Source organism: Hyla sarda, unplaced genomic scaffold, assembly GCF_029499605.1.
Source record: "Hyla sarda isolate aHylSar1 unplaced genomic scaffold, aHylSar1.hap1 scaffold_837, whole genome shotgun sequence".
Classification (NCBI taxonomy): domain Eukaryota; kingdom Metazoa; phylum Chordata; class Amphibia; order Anura; family Hylidae; genus Hyla; species Hyla sarda.
Genome location: NW_026610864.1, coordinates 86,972 through 100,647, shown reverse-complemented (window position 1 = coordinate 100,647; position 13,676 = coordinate 86,972). Strand labels below are relative to the sequence as shown.

General features: G+C 43.2%; 3 non-coding genes and 1 pseudogene across 3 annotated transcripts; all 4 read left to right on the top strand.

The window, feature by feature from the left end:
* The first annotated feature begins 5,425 nt into the window (after positions 1 to 5,425).
* LOC130347431 (U2 spliceosomal RNA) lies at positions 5,426 to 5,630 on the top strand (annotated as a pseudogene).
* Positions 5,631 to 7,717: 2,087 nt separating this feature from the next.
* LOC130347410 (U2 spliceosomal RNA) lies at positions 7,718 to 7,908 on the top strand. Its single transcript, XR_008885347.1, has one exon. It is a non-coding gene; the product is annotated as a U2 spliceosomal RNA (small nuclear RNA).
* Positions 7,909 to 9,991: 2,083 nt separating this feature from the next.
* LOC130347409 (U2 spliceosomal RNA) lies at positions 9,992 to 10,182 on the top strand. Its single transcript, XR_008885346.1, has one exon. It is a non-coding gene; the product is annotated as a U2 spliceosomal RNA (small nuclear RNA).
* A 2,095-nt stretch (positions 10,183 to 12,277) lies between these two features.
* Positions 12,278 to 12,468, top strand: LOC130347406 (U2 spliceosomal RNA). The gene has a single exon (XR_008885344.1). It is a non-coding gene; the product is annotated as a U2 spliceosomal RNA (small nuclear RNA).
* The last annotated feature ends 1,208 nt before the right edge of the window (positions 12,469 to 13,676 follow it).

Sequence of the window (13,676 nt, the reverse complement as noted above, 5' to 3'; positions counted from 1 at the left end):
TCTGCAGGCAACAAAGGTAGGTGTGTGCTTGTGTGTGTGTTTCCTATGCAGATCCTAAGCCCAGTGTCACATGCAAGTAGGAGGAGTAAGAAGGGTTCCTGGCAAATCCGGGTTATGGATTGCATTTAAAAAGGCCCCGTGGGAGTGCAATGGGCCCCTGTCTTGCTGCTTAGCAATAATGGTATGGGTTTAGGTTCTGCTGTGTGTACTGGTGGTTGACTGCCCCCCAGCCCAGAGTGTGCATGGAAAATTGTCTGGCAGCCTCCCTGACAGCAAGCAGTGATAGTGCCCATGAAGGGGACCTTGTTGGGCCCGCCCCTTTCACGGTTATCGCTTCTCGGCCTTTTGGCTAAGATCACGTGTGGATTTCTGTGCGTGGTTTGGGTTGAAAGGAGTGGTGATCGGGGCCCTCTTTACGGGGGGCCCTGGATTGTTGCTGAGCTGCGATCGTGGGTTTTACCTGCAAAAATGAGCGAGAAGGCGCGTGGACTTGAGGACACGGTGCGGATCTACGTTCCTGGCGAGCACCGGGGGACGATCGGACTTGACCAAATCGTTGTGGAGATTCTTCGCAAGCTTGATTACCTACAGGTATGGAATGTATTGGCTATACAGGATTTTCCTAGGCAAGGAATTTATGATATTACTTTTTGTGGTTCTGAGATTTGCCAGAGAGTCTATATGGATCTTGAAGAAATGAAGAGGAAAAGTGAGCCTGCTATAATGAAGAAGATTAAAGTGGAACCGTTATTTATGAATACAACAAAGGTAGTAATTGTCCACATGTATAATCCTAAGGTTTCTGATGAAATGGTTACAAACTTTTTGTTCCGGTATTGCGAGGAAGTGAAATTTATAGGAAGACTTAAGAACAAGTTTGGGTACTTTAATTGTAAGAGAAAGTTTATTGTAAAATTTAAAAAAGATGAAGGAATGCAAGATGGAAGGAAGAGCATACCACAGGTGTTTTCTATCGGAGGAGAGAGAGGTTTCTGCTTTTATGAAGGCCAGTTGCAATATTGTAGAAAGTGCCATGCCTATGGCCATGTGCAGGATTATTGCTCTGAGAAAGGAGAATGTTGCAGAAATTGTGGGAAAACTGGTCATGAAGCAAGTATCTGTACAGAGAAGAAGACATGTGATATCTGTGGAAGTGAGGAACATTTGGCAAGAGGCTGTGATATGTGGTATAAAAAGAAGAGAAGTTATGCTGATGCAGCTGGGAATAGAGGAGAACAAAGAGAAAAAGGGGGAGGGAGGTTTGTTCCTGGAGTTGGTGAGAGTGTGAGTGTGAGTGTTAATGTGGCACAGGTGGCTGAGGAAAGTTCTGTGATAGTGGAGCACATTAGCACTCAGGAGAGGTCAGGGGAGGAGGGTGTTTCCACTGCTGTGACTGGTGAGGAGACAGGTGTGGGAGGTGAATTTACCTTGGTGAAAAAGAAAAAAGCAAAAAAAGTGAAAGTGGTGGAGAAAATTGAGACAGTGTATGGTGATGTTCTTTCTAGTGAAGAGGCTATGGATGATATTGAATGTCCAAACCCAATTGTGGGGGAGGAGGAGGGAATGGAAGTTGTTGGGTCATCTCAGAGATCTCTAACACCTGGTCAGAGAGTTTCTCGCAGTAAGGAAGAAGAGGAGGAGGAAGATGAGGATGTGCAGGTTGTGAATAAAAGGTGTAAGACAGGGAGCTGGTCTGAGGATCAGGAAGCCCTTGTTCTTGGTAGTGATAATGAAATAGACAGGGACTCTAACATAGGGTCGCCTGATTGTTTTGCAAGTTTACATAGGAAAGTTGAAGGCCAAAATGTTAATTTCTAAGTTAAGATGGATTTTAAAGCATTTGGTTTTCTTTTCCTAGTTATTATGACTTTGGTTGTAACAACTATTAATGTAAGAAGTATTGAGTCTGAAATTAGGAGAGCTGCAATTTTTGATATTCTTGAGAATGTTAGAAGTGATGTGATATGTTTACAGGAGTGTGCAATAAAGTCAGCACCTTATGCAAATGAGTGGAAGTGTGGGCAGTCCTTCTGGTCCACATGTGCAGAAAACAAAAATGAAGGTGTTGGGATTTTATTGCGAAACAGGGACATTAAAGTTTTAAATTGCCAAACTTTAGTACCTGGTCGTTGTATGGTTTTAATTTTTGAGGTTTTGGGCCAGAGGATGAGAATTTTTAATGTGTATGCTCCAGCAGAAAAACAAGCACGTTTGTCTTTTTTAGAGTCCCTTAAGTTTTTTATCCCTGGTCGTGAAGATACTATTATTGTTGGCGATTTTAACTGCATTAGATCCGTCAATGATCGTGAGAGCTCTGCTGAGGTTAGAACTGATATTACTTCCAATGTTTTAAATCAAATTATTCAAGACTTGCATTTTACTGATGTTGGACTGATGGTTAGCACTGATGAAAGATATACGTACATATCAGATAGTGGCCGCTGTAAATCCCGGATCGATTACATCCTGGTCTCTGATGGGATTAAGGTGGTCCGGTGCAATCAAATGATGTCAACTTTCTCAGACCACAAGATGGTGTCGGCTGAGATAAGTGTCACAGAGTCCCTTCATTTTGGGAGGGGGCTCTGGAAATTAAATGTAAGTCTATTGGAAGATGAGGAAGTAATGGCTGGTTTTAATCATGTGTTTTTATCCTGTGTTTCTAAACAACCTGATTTTAGTAATGTCTTAGTGTGGTGGGAATGGGCTAAAGGAGAGTTTTCTAATTTCTTTAAGATGTTTTGCATAAAGAGAGCACAAGAGAAGAGGAGGAGTGATGAAAGGCTTGTATCCCGGTTAGAGACTCTCTATAAGTTTAAACGTGTTGGTGTGGAGGTGGAGGATGAGATTGTTAAGGTGAAGGGGGAGATGAAAAAAAGGTTGTTGGAAAAGGGAAGGAATATTGTATATAAGTCTAAAGTGCAGCACCTAGAAGAAAATGAGCAGTGTACACGGTATTTCTTTAAAAAATGTTTTAATGCTAAAGGTGTTTTTAAATCTGTTTTTACCCCTACGGGGGAAGTTTTTGGAGAGGAGATGGTGAAGGAGATTGGCAGATTTTATGAGACACTCTTTAGTAATAAGAGCAGAGCCAGTGAGACGGAGATGAATGATTATTGTAATATTTTGGAGAATAATGTTCCTGTTGAAAAAGTAGATTTTTTGATTGATGATGTTAGTGAAGGGGAGATCAAGCAGGCCCTGGATAAGATGGCCAAAGGGAAGACACCAGGCTGTGATGGTCTCCCCGCTGAGTTTTATTCCGCGTTCTGGAATATTTTAAGTAAAGAGTTTACACGGGTGGTGCAATATGTTTTTAACTCAGGTGTTTTAGCTGAATCTATGAAGAAAGGGGTCATAACATTAATTCATAAAAAAGGTGATGGCAGAGATCTTAAAAATTGGAGACCTATAACTTTATTAAATTGTGACTACAAGATAATTGCTAAGATTGTGGCTAATAGACTGAGTGATGTAGTGGACCACCTTGTGGGAGAATACCAAGTTTGTGCAGTACCGAAAAGAAAAATAACAGATAATTTATTGCTTTTAAGAGACTCTATTTATTACAGTAACTTTAACAAGAATGCACTGTTTGTTGAGTCCATAGATTTCGAAAAGGCTTATGATAAGGTTGCACATGATTTTATGTTCATTGCTTTAAAACACTTAGGTATTCCAGAAAAGTTATTATCTGTTATTATGAGTTTTTATCATGGGGTGACAAGTCAGATTTTAGTAAATGGGCATGTGGGGCCTGCTTTTAATGTCTTGTCTGGAGTCAGACAGGGATGCCCACTCTCCCCAATTCTGTTTATATGCGTTATAGAGGGCCTGTTGAAGAATGTGCAGAAAGATAAATGTGTGAGTGGTGTTTTTATTCCAGGTAGTGATGGTAGTAAGTTAAAGGTTTTAAGTTATATGGACGATGTGGTTTTTACTTGTACATCCCAAGCAGATCTCAACAGAGTAAATTTGCATGTGAGGATTTTTTGTTGTGTGGCTGGGATGAATGTGAACTGGGGGAAGTGCCAATTATGCAGTTTTGGGAACCAAGAGAATATAGTAGTGGATGGTGTTAAGGAAAAAGAAGACATTGAAGTGCTAGGAGTGATATTTGATAAAGACCTCAAAGGAAAGAAAAGTTATGAGACTTTGGACAGTAAAATTGAGAAGAAGCTATCCTTCTGGAGGTTAAGGAACTTGTCACTTAAAGGGAAAGTTCTTATCATTAAGTCTGTAATCCTACCGCTTCTCTTGTATACGGCTATGGTGCTTCCTCCAGGGAAGTTATGGACTAGGAGAGTCACAAGGAAGCTTTTTGTGTTCTTCTGGGGGTCTAAGATGGAGAAAATGAGAAGAGAAGAAGTGATGAAGAGTATGAATTTGGGCGGATATAACTTTCCAAACATTGATCTGTTTTTAAAGGTGCACTATTTTCTTTTAATTTTTAAATTGATACAGTGCAATAATAGGGCGGCAGACATGAGTAAATACCTTGCAGGATGGTTGTTTTCCAAATGGGGCTGGTGTGAGAGGGATTTGAGGAGACCCATAGCACATGTGATACCTACCTTCTATGTGCTCCTCAGGTCTTTCAATGATCAATTTGGTTTGAGCTCTTTAGGTGAACCTGATAAAAAGAAAATAGAACAAGAAATAAGGAAAAATGAGAGATTATATGAAGTACCATTCTGCACTAATGCTCAGTCTGTGAAGATTTGGAAGTTTTTTAAAGTTATTGGACTATCAAACAGACAAAAAGACGTTAGTTGGATGTCCTTTCATGGCTGCCTCCCAACCCGATCTTTTTTAAATGGAAGAGGTTTGAGAATAAGTGACAGATGCCCAAGAGAGGGTTGTGGAGGTAGAGAAGACTTAGTGCACCTTTATTGGGACTGTTTTTATGCAAAAGAATTTTTTATGTTTTTAAAGAAGTTTTTAATCCAACTCACTGGATATAACAGTTTTTCTTTTGAGAAAGTTTTTATTGGTCAAGATCTTAGTAAAAAGGAAGATACACGTACTAATTGGATTCTTTTTTCTGTTTTTAAAGAGGTTTTATGGGACTCACGCAATTTGCTTGTTTTTAAAAATGTTGTTATTTCTCCGAGGGAATTGAAAAGATTGTTTTTAGGAAGGATTTTTACTATCTTTCTACTGGACAAAAAGAGAATTGGTGAAGAAGAAGCGGAGAAAATCTGGATGCATACACGATGGAAAAATTTATAAGAAGTACGTAAAGGAGAAAGCTGTAAGTTTTTGACCAATTTCTGTGATTGTTTTTGACATGTTTTTTTGTTTTGTTGTTTGGTCACTTTTTCTTGGCACTCGGTTCCCTTAGTTAGTTTTTTCCGTATGATGTTTTTTCAGATATTGTTTTAAGTGACGAGTCTTGGTAGGTGACCTGATGATCGTCCAAACAATAGTCTGTAACTGAGGGAAAAAAAAAATAAAAAAAAAAAATAAATAAAAAATCTGTTCTTATCAGTTTAATATCTGATACGTCCCCTATCTGGGGACCATATATTAAATGGATTTTTGAGAACGGGGGCCGATTTCGAAGCTTGCTTCCGTCGCCCTATGCATTGACCCGATATGGCAGTATCTTCGGGTACAGTGCACCACCCCCTTACAGGGTTAAAAAGAAAGATTCCTACTTTCATTGCTACCTGCTTGCTGGCTAGCCAGCTAGCCAGCCCTGTGGGCCTTGCTGCTGCTGCAGCCAAAAAACAAAAGGTGGTGCTGCTGCTGCTTCTGCTGCTTCTGCTTCTGCTTGTGTCTGGCCCCTGTTGGAGCGTCCAGGCACAGGACTTCTGCTGCTGCTGACTAAATGGCCTCCTTAATTGGATCATTTGAGTAGCCAGCACACCTGTGCAGGTAGGGCATGACATGATAGGCAGCTGCCTTGATAGCGGGTGGGTGCTGAATGTTCCTAATTGACAAAATAAGATTAATGCTTATGAAGAAATATAAAATCTCATCCCTTCCCCAATATCGCGCCACACCCCTACCCCTTAATTCCCTGGTTGAACGTGATGGACATATGTCTTTTTTCGACCGTACTAACTATGTAACTATGTAACATAACATGGGGGGGGGGTCTCCTGGCTGTTCACACAGGTGTGTCATTGCTGTACATTGACCATGCATTGCTTCTGTGGTATTGCAAAGGCAAAGACAAATGCTTCCAGCCATCCATTGCACTAATGGATTGGTCATCAGCTGGCTGTCTATGTCCCGCATCAATATAGACCAAAGTACAGAGGGTTAGGCTATGCTATTGTGCACCTACCTGATGCATCAGAAGGTGCGAGGCCCTTGCTAAATTCTGTGCACAGACTTTGAGATCTATGCTTTAGACTGTATCTAAACCTGCTCCAACATGGACTGACATTCTGGCCTACTTTCAGCCGATGCGACTTGTCTGTCGCTGAACAGTCGCTTTTTATGTATTCAGCACCTATGTATAATGTTGTAAAAATGCTCTAGAAGCTAAAGTCGCAGAAATGTCACACATATTTGGCCTGCAACTTTCTGTGCGACAAATTCAGACAGGAAAAATCAGTATAAATCCTTAGAAAATTATCCCCCAGTGTCTCCATCTGCTGGCGGTATTGAATAAGCATTGCTGCACTGATGGGGTATGCATTAGACGAAAAAAAAGAAGAAAAAGAAGAATAATACGCCCAGAAAAGAGGCGAAAAGGAGAAAAACGTAAAAAAACGTGAAAAAAAAGTAAGAGGAAGAGAAGGGAAAAAAAGGTGGAAATGGGTTTAAAAGTGATTTCGGCGGAGAAATATATATATATATATATATATATATATATATATATATATATATATGCGCACACACACACATAGATATAAACGTATTCTCCGTTGAGATATTGCAGCCGCTGCTGTGTCCAGGCCCAGGAGCCTTAGCACTGTGCTGTGATGTCACTCAATACCACTGACATCACTAGGTGTAAACAACATCTCTCCTTTGCTGTGTATGTGACTATGGAGCTGTTTGGTGATGTCGTCTATTACGGCCTTCATAGAAGCAACAGGAGATTGTTGCATCCATCTTGAACCCTCAGAACTACAGTGCTATGATGTCACTCACTTCCACAGGCCTTGCAGAGTGTAAACAACAACAACCCAGCTTTGTTGTGTATGTAACCAAAGGGATTTGTGATGTCACCTAGAACCTTCACAGCAGCGACAGCTTTATGAGGAGCATCAGCACTGCTCTGCCTGAGCAGAACCATCACCGCCATAGGTTGTCAAATAACCCGGATTTAACCCACACAGGTAAGTCCAATGGGGTGCAGGCATGTCCTCTATGCTTACAGCTTCCCGTGGGTGTTGGTTTGATACCGTTTGGGGACAGCCAAGGAGGCATCTGCAGGCAACAAAGGTAGGTGTGTGCTTGTGTGTGTGTTTCCTATGCAGATCCTAAGCCCAGTGTCACATGCAAGTAGGAGGAGTAAGAAGGGTTCCTGGCAAATCCGGGTTATGGATTGCATTTAAAAAGGCCCCGTGGGAGTGCAATGGGCCCCTGTCTTGCTGCTTAGCAATAATGGTATGGGTTTAGGTTCTGCTGTGTGTACTGGTGGTTGACTGCCCCCCAGCCCAGAGTGTGCATGGAAAATTGTCTGGCAGCCTCCCTGACAGCAAGCAGTGATAGTGCCCATGAAGGGGACCTTGTTGGGCCCGCCCCTTTCACGGTTATCGCTTCTCGGCCTTTTGGCTAAGATCAAGTGTAGTATCTGTTCTTATCAGTTTAATATCTGATACGTCCCCTATCTGGGGACCATATATTAAATGGATTTTTGAGAACGGGGGCCGATTTCGAAGCTTGCTTCCGTCGCCCTATGCATTGACCCGATATGGCAGTATCTTCGGGTACAGTGCACCACCCCCTTACAGGGTTAAAAAGAAAGATTCCTACTTTCATTGCTACCTGCTTGCTGGCTAGCCAGCTAGCCAGCCCTGTGGGCCTTGCTGCTGCTGCAGCCAAAAAACAAAAGGTGGTGCTGCTGCTGCTTCTGCTGCTTCTGCTTCTGCTTGTGTCTGGCCCCTGTTGGAGCGTCCAGGCACAGGACTTCTGCTGCTGCTGACTAAATGGCCTCCTTAATTGGATCATTTGAGTAGCCAGCACACCTGTGCAGGTAGGGCATGACATGATAGGCAGCTGCCTTGATAGCGGGTGGGTGCTGAATGTTCCTAATTGACAAAATAAGATTAATGCTTATGAAGAAATATAAAATCTCATCCCTTCCCCAATATCGCGCCACACCCCTACCCCTTAATTCCCTGGTTGAACGTGATGGACATATGTCTTTTTTCGACCGTACTAACTATGTAACTATGTAACATAACATGGGGGGGGGGTCTCCTGGCTGTTCACACAGGTGTGTCATTGCTGTACATTGACCATGCATTGCTTCTGTGGTATTGCAAAGGCAAAGACAAATGCTTCCAGCCATCCATTGCACTAATGGATTGGTCATCAGCTGGCTGTCTATGTCCCGCATCAATATAGACCAAAGTACAGAGGGTTAGGCTATGCTATTGTGCACCTACCTGATGCATCAGAAGGTGCGAGGCCCTTGCTAAATTCTGTGCACAGACTTTGAGATCTATGCTTTAGACTGTATCTAAACCTGCTCCAACATGGACTGACATTCTGGCCTACTTTCAGCCGATGCGACTTGTCTGAACAGTCGCTTTTTATGTATTCAGCACCTATGTATAATGTTGTAAAAATGCTCTAGAAGCTAAAGTCGCAGAAATGTCACACATATTTGGCCTGCAACTTTCTGTGCGACAAATTCAGACAGGAAAAATCAGTATAAATCCTTAGAAAATTATCCCCCAGTGTCTCCATCTGCTGGCGGTATTGAATAAGCATTGCTGCACTGATGGGGTATGCATTAGACGAAAAAAAAGAAGAAAAAGAAGAATAATACGCCCAGAAAAGAGGCGAAAAGGAGAAAAACGTAAAAAAACGTGAAAAAAAAGTAAGAGGAAGAGAAGGGAAAAAAAGGTGGAAATGGGTTTAAAAGTGATTTCGGCGGAGAATATATATATATATATATATATATATATACTATATATATATATATATATGCGCACACACACACATAGATATAAACGTATTCTCCGTTGAGATATTGCAGCCGCTGCTGTGTCCAGGCCCAGGAGCCTTAGCACTGTGCTGTGATGTCACTCAATACCACTGACATCACTAGGTGTAAACAACATCTCTCCTTTGCTGTGTATGTGACTATGGAGCTGTTTGGTGATGTCGTCTATTACGGCCTTCATAGAAGCAACAGGAGATTGTTGCATCCATCTTGAACCCTCAGAACTACAGTGCTATGATGTCACTCACTTCCACAGGCCTTGCAGAGTGTAAACAACAACAACCCAGCTTTGTTGTGTATGTAACCAAAGGGATTTGTGATGTCACCTAGAACCTTCACAGCAGCGACAGCTTTATGAGGAGCATCAGCACTGCTCTGCCTGAGCAGAACCATCACCGCCATAGGTTGTCAAATAACCCGGATTTAACCCACACAGGTAAGTCCAATGGGGTGCAGGCATGTCCTCTATGCTTACAGCTTCCCGTGGGTGTTGGTTTGATACCGTTTGGGGACAGCCAAGGAGGCATCTGCAGGCAACAAAGGTAGGTGTGTGCTTGTGTGTGTGTTTCCTATGCAGATCCTAAGCCCAGTGTCACATGCAAGTAGGAGGAGTAAGAAGGGTTCCTGGCAAATCCGGGTTATGGATTGCATTTAAAAAGGCCCCGTGGGAGTGCAATGGGCCCCTGTCTTGCTGCTTAGCAATAATGGTATGGGTTTAGGTTCTGCTGTGTGTACTGGTGGTTGACTGCCCCCCAGCCCAGAGTGTGCATGGAAAATTGTCTGGCAGCCTCCCTGACAGCAAGCAGTGATAGTGCCCATGAAGGGGACCTTGTTGGGCCCGCCCCTTTCACGGTTATCGCTTCTCGGCCTTTTGGCTAAGATCAAGTGTAGTATCTGTTCTTATCAGTTTAATATCTGATACGTCCCCTATCTGGGGACCATATATTAAATGGATTTTTGAGAACGGGGGCCGATTTCGAAGCTTGCTTCCGTCGCCCTATGCATTGACCCGATATGGCAGTATCTTCGGGTACAGTGCACCACCCCCTTACAGGGTTAAAAAGAAAGATTCCTACTTTCATTGCTACCTGCTTGCTGGCTAGCCAGCTAGCCAGCCCTGTGGGCCTTGCTGCTGCTGCAGCCAAAAAACAAAAGGTGGTGCTGCTGCTGCTTCTGCTGCTTCTGCTTCTGCTTGTGTCTGGCCCCTGTTGGAGCGTCCAGGCACAGGACTTCTGCTGCTGCTGACTAAATGGCCTCCTTAATTGGATCATTTGAGTAGCCAGCACACCTGTGCAGGTAGGGCATGACATGATAGGCAGCTGCCTTGATAGCGGGTGGGTGCTGAATGTTCCTAATTGACAAAATAAGATTAATGCTTATGAAGAAATATAAAATCTCATCCCTTCCCCAATATCGCGCCACACCCCTACCCCTTAATTCCCTGGTTGAACGTGATGGACATATGTCTTTTTTCGACCGTACTAACTATGTAACTATGTAACATAACATGGGGGGGGGGGGGGGGTCTCCTGGCTGTTCACACAGGTGTGTCATTGCTGTACATTGACCATGCATTGCTTCTGTGGTATTGCAAAGGCAAAGACAAATGCTTCCAGCCATCCATTGCACTAATGGATTGGTCATCAGCTGGCTGTCTATGTCCCGCATCAATATAGACCAAAGTACAGAGGGTTAGGCTATGCTATTGTGCACCTACCTGATGCATCAGAAGGTGCGAGGCCCTTGCTAAATTCTGTGCACAGACTTTGAGATCTATGCTTTAGACTGTATCTAAACCTGCTCCAACATGGACTGACATTCTGGCCTACTTTCAGCCGATGCGACTTGTCTGTCGCTGAACAGTCGCTTTTTATGTATTCAGCACCTATGTATAATGTTGTAAAAATGCTCTAGAAGCTAAAGTCGCAGAAATGTCACACATATTTGGCCTGCAACTTTCTGTGCGACAAATTCAGACAGGAAAAATCAGTATAAATCCTTAGAAAATTATCCCCCAGTGTCTCCATCTGCTGGCGGTATTGAATAAGCATTGCTGCACTGATGGGGTATGCATTAGACGAAAAAAAAGAAGAAAAAGAAGAATAATACGCCCAGAAAAGAGGCGAAAAGGAGAAAAACGTAAAAAAACGTGAAAAAAAAGTAAGAGGAAGAGAAGGGAAAAAAAGGTGGAAATGGGTTTAAAAGTGATTTCGGCGGAGAAATATATATATATATATATATATATATATATATATATATATATATATATGCGCACACACACACATAGATATAAACGTATTCTCCGTTGAGATATTGCAGCCGCTGCTGTGTCCAGGCCCAGGAGCCTTAGCACTGTGCTGTGATGTCACTCAATACCACTGACATCACTAGGTGTAAACAACATCTCTCCTTTGCTGTGTATGTGACTATGGAGCTGTTTGGTGATGTCGTCTATTACGGCCTTCATAGAAGCAACAGGAGATTGTTGCATCCATCTTGAACCCTCAGAACTACAGTGCTATGATGTCACTCACTTCCACAGGCCTTGCAGAGTGTAAACAACAACAACCCAGCTTTGTTGTGTATGTAACCAAAGGGATTTGTGATGTCACCTAGAACCTTCACAGCAGCGACAGCTTTATGAGGAGCATCAGCACTGCTCTGCCTGAGCAGAACCATCACCGCCATAGGTTGTCAAATAACCCGGATTTAACCCACACAGGTAAGTCCAATGGGGTGCAGGCATGTCCTCTATGCTTACAGCTTCCCGTGGGTGTTGGTTTGATACCGTTTGGGGACAGCCAAGGAGGCATCTGCAGGCAACAAAGGTAGGTGTGTGCTTGTGTGTGTGTTTCCTATGCAGATCCTAAGCCCAGTGTCACATGCAAGTAGGAGGAGTAAGAAGGGTTCCTGGCAAATCCGGGTTATGGATTGCATTTAAAAAGGCCCCGTGGGAGTGCAATGGGCCCCTGTCTTGCTGCTTAGCAATAATGGTATGGGTTTAGGTTCTGCTGTGTGTACTGGTGGTTGACTGCCCCCCAGCCCAGAGTGTGCATGGAAAATTGTCTGGCAGCCTCCCTGACAGCAAGCAGTGATAGTGCCCATGAAGGGGACCTTGTTGGGCCCGCCCCTTTCACGGTTATCGCTTCTCGGCCTTTTGGCTAAGATCAAGTGTAGTATCTGTTCTTATCAGTTTAATATCTGATACGTCCCCTATCTGGGGACCATATATTAAATGGATTTTTGAGAACGGGGGCCGATTTCGAAGCTTGCTTCCGTCGCCCTATGCATTGACCCGATATGGCAGTATCTTCGGGTACAGTGCACCACCCCCTTACAGGGTTAAAAAGAAAGATTCCTACTTTCATTGCTACCTGCTTGCTGGCTAGCCAGCTAGCCAGCCCTGTGGGCCTTGCTGCTGCTGCAGCCAAAAAACAAAAGGTGGTGCTGCTGCTGCTTCTGCTGCTTCTGCTTCTGCTTGTGTCTGGCCCCTGTTGGAGCGTCCAGGCACAGGACTTCTGCTGCTGCTGACTAAATGGCCTCCTTAATTGGATCATTTGAGTAGCCAGCACACCTGTGCAGGTAGGGCATGACATGATAGGCAGCTGCCTTGATAGCGGGTGGGTGCTGAATGTTCCTAATTGACAAAATAAGATTAATGCTTATGAAGAAAAATAAAATCTCATCCCTTCCCCAATATCGCGCCACACCCCTACCCCTTAATTCCCTGGTTGAACGTGATGGACATATGTCTTTTTTCGACCGTACTAACTATGTAACTATGTAACATAACATGGGGGGGGGGGGGTCTCCTGGCTGTTCACACAGGTGTGTCATTGCTGTACATTGACCATGCATTGCTTCTGTGGTATTGCAAAGGCAAAGACAAATGCTTCCAGCCATCCATTGCACTAATGGATTGGTCATCAGCTGGCTGTCTATGTCCCGCATCAATATAGACCAAAGTACAGAGGGTTAGGCTATGCTATTGTGCACCTACCTGATGCATCAGAAGGTGCGAGGCCCTTGCTAAATTCTGTGCACAGACTTTGAGATCTATGCTTTAGACTGTATCTAAACCTGCTCCAACATGGACTGACATTCTGGCCTACTTTCAGCCGATGCGACTTGTCTGTCGCTGAACAGTCGCTTTTTATGTATTCAGCACCTATGTATAATGTTGTAAAAATGCTCTAGAAGCTAAAGTCGCAGAAATGTCACACATATTTGGCCTGCAACTTTCTGTGCGACAAATTCAGACAGGAAAAATCAGTATAAATCCTTAGAAAATTATCCCCCAGTGTCTCCATCTGCTGGCGGTATTGAATAAGCATTGCTGCACTGATGGGGTATGCATTAGACGAAAAAAAAGAAGAAAAAGAAGAATAATACGCCCAGAAAAGAGGCGAAAAGGAGAAAAACGTAAAAAAACGTGAAAAAAAAGTAAGAGGAAGAGAAGGGAAAAAAAGGTGGAAATGGGTTTAAAAGTGATTTCGGCGGAGAAATATATATATATATATATATATATATATATATATAT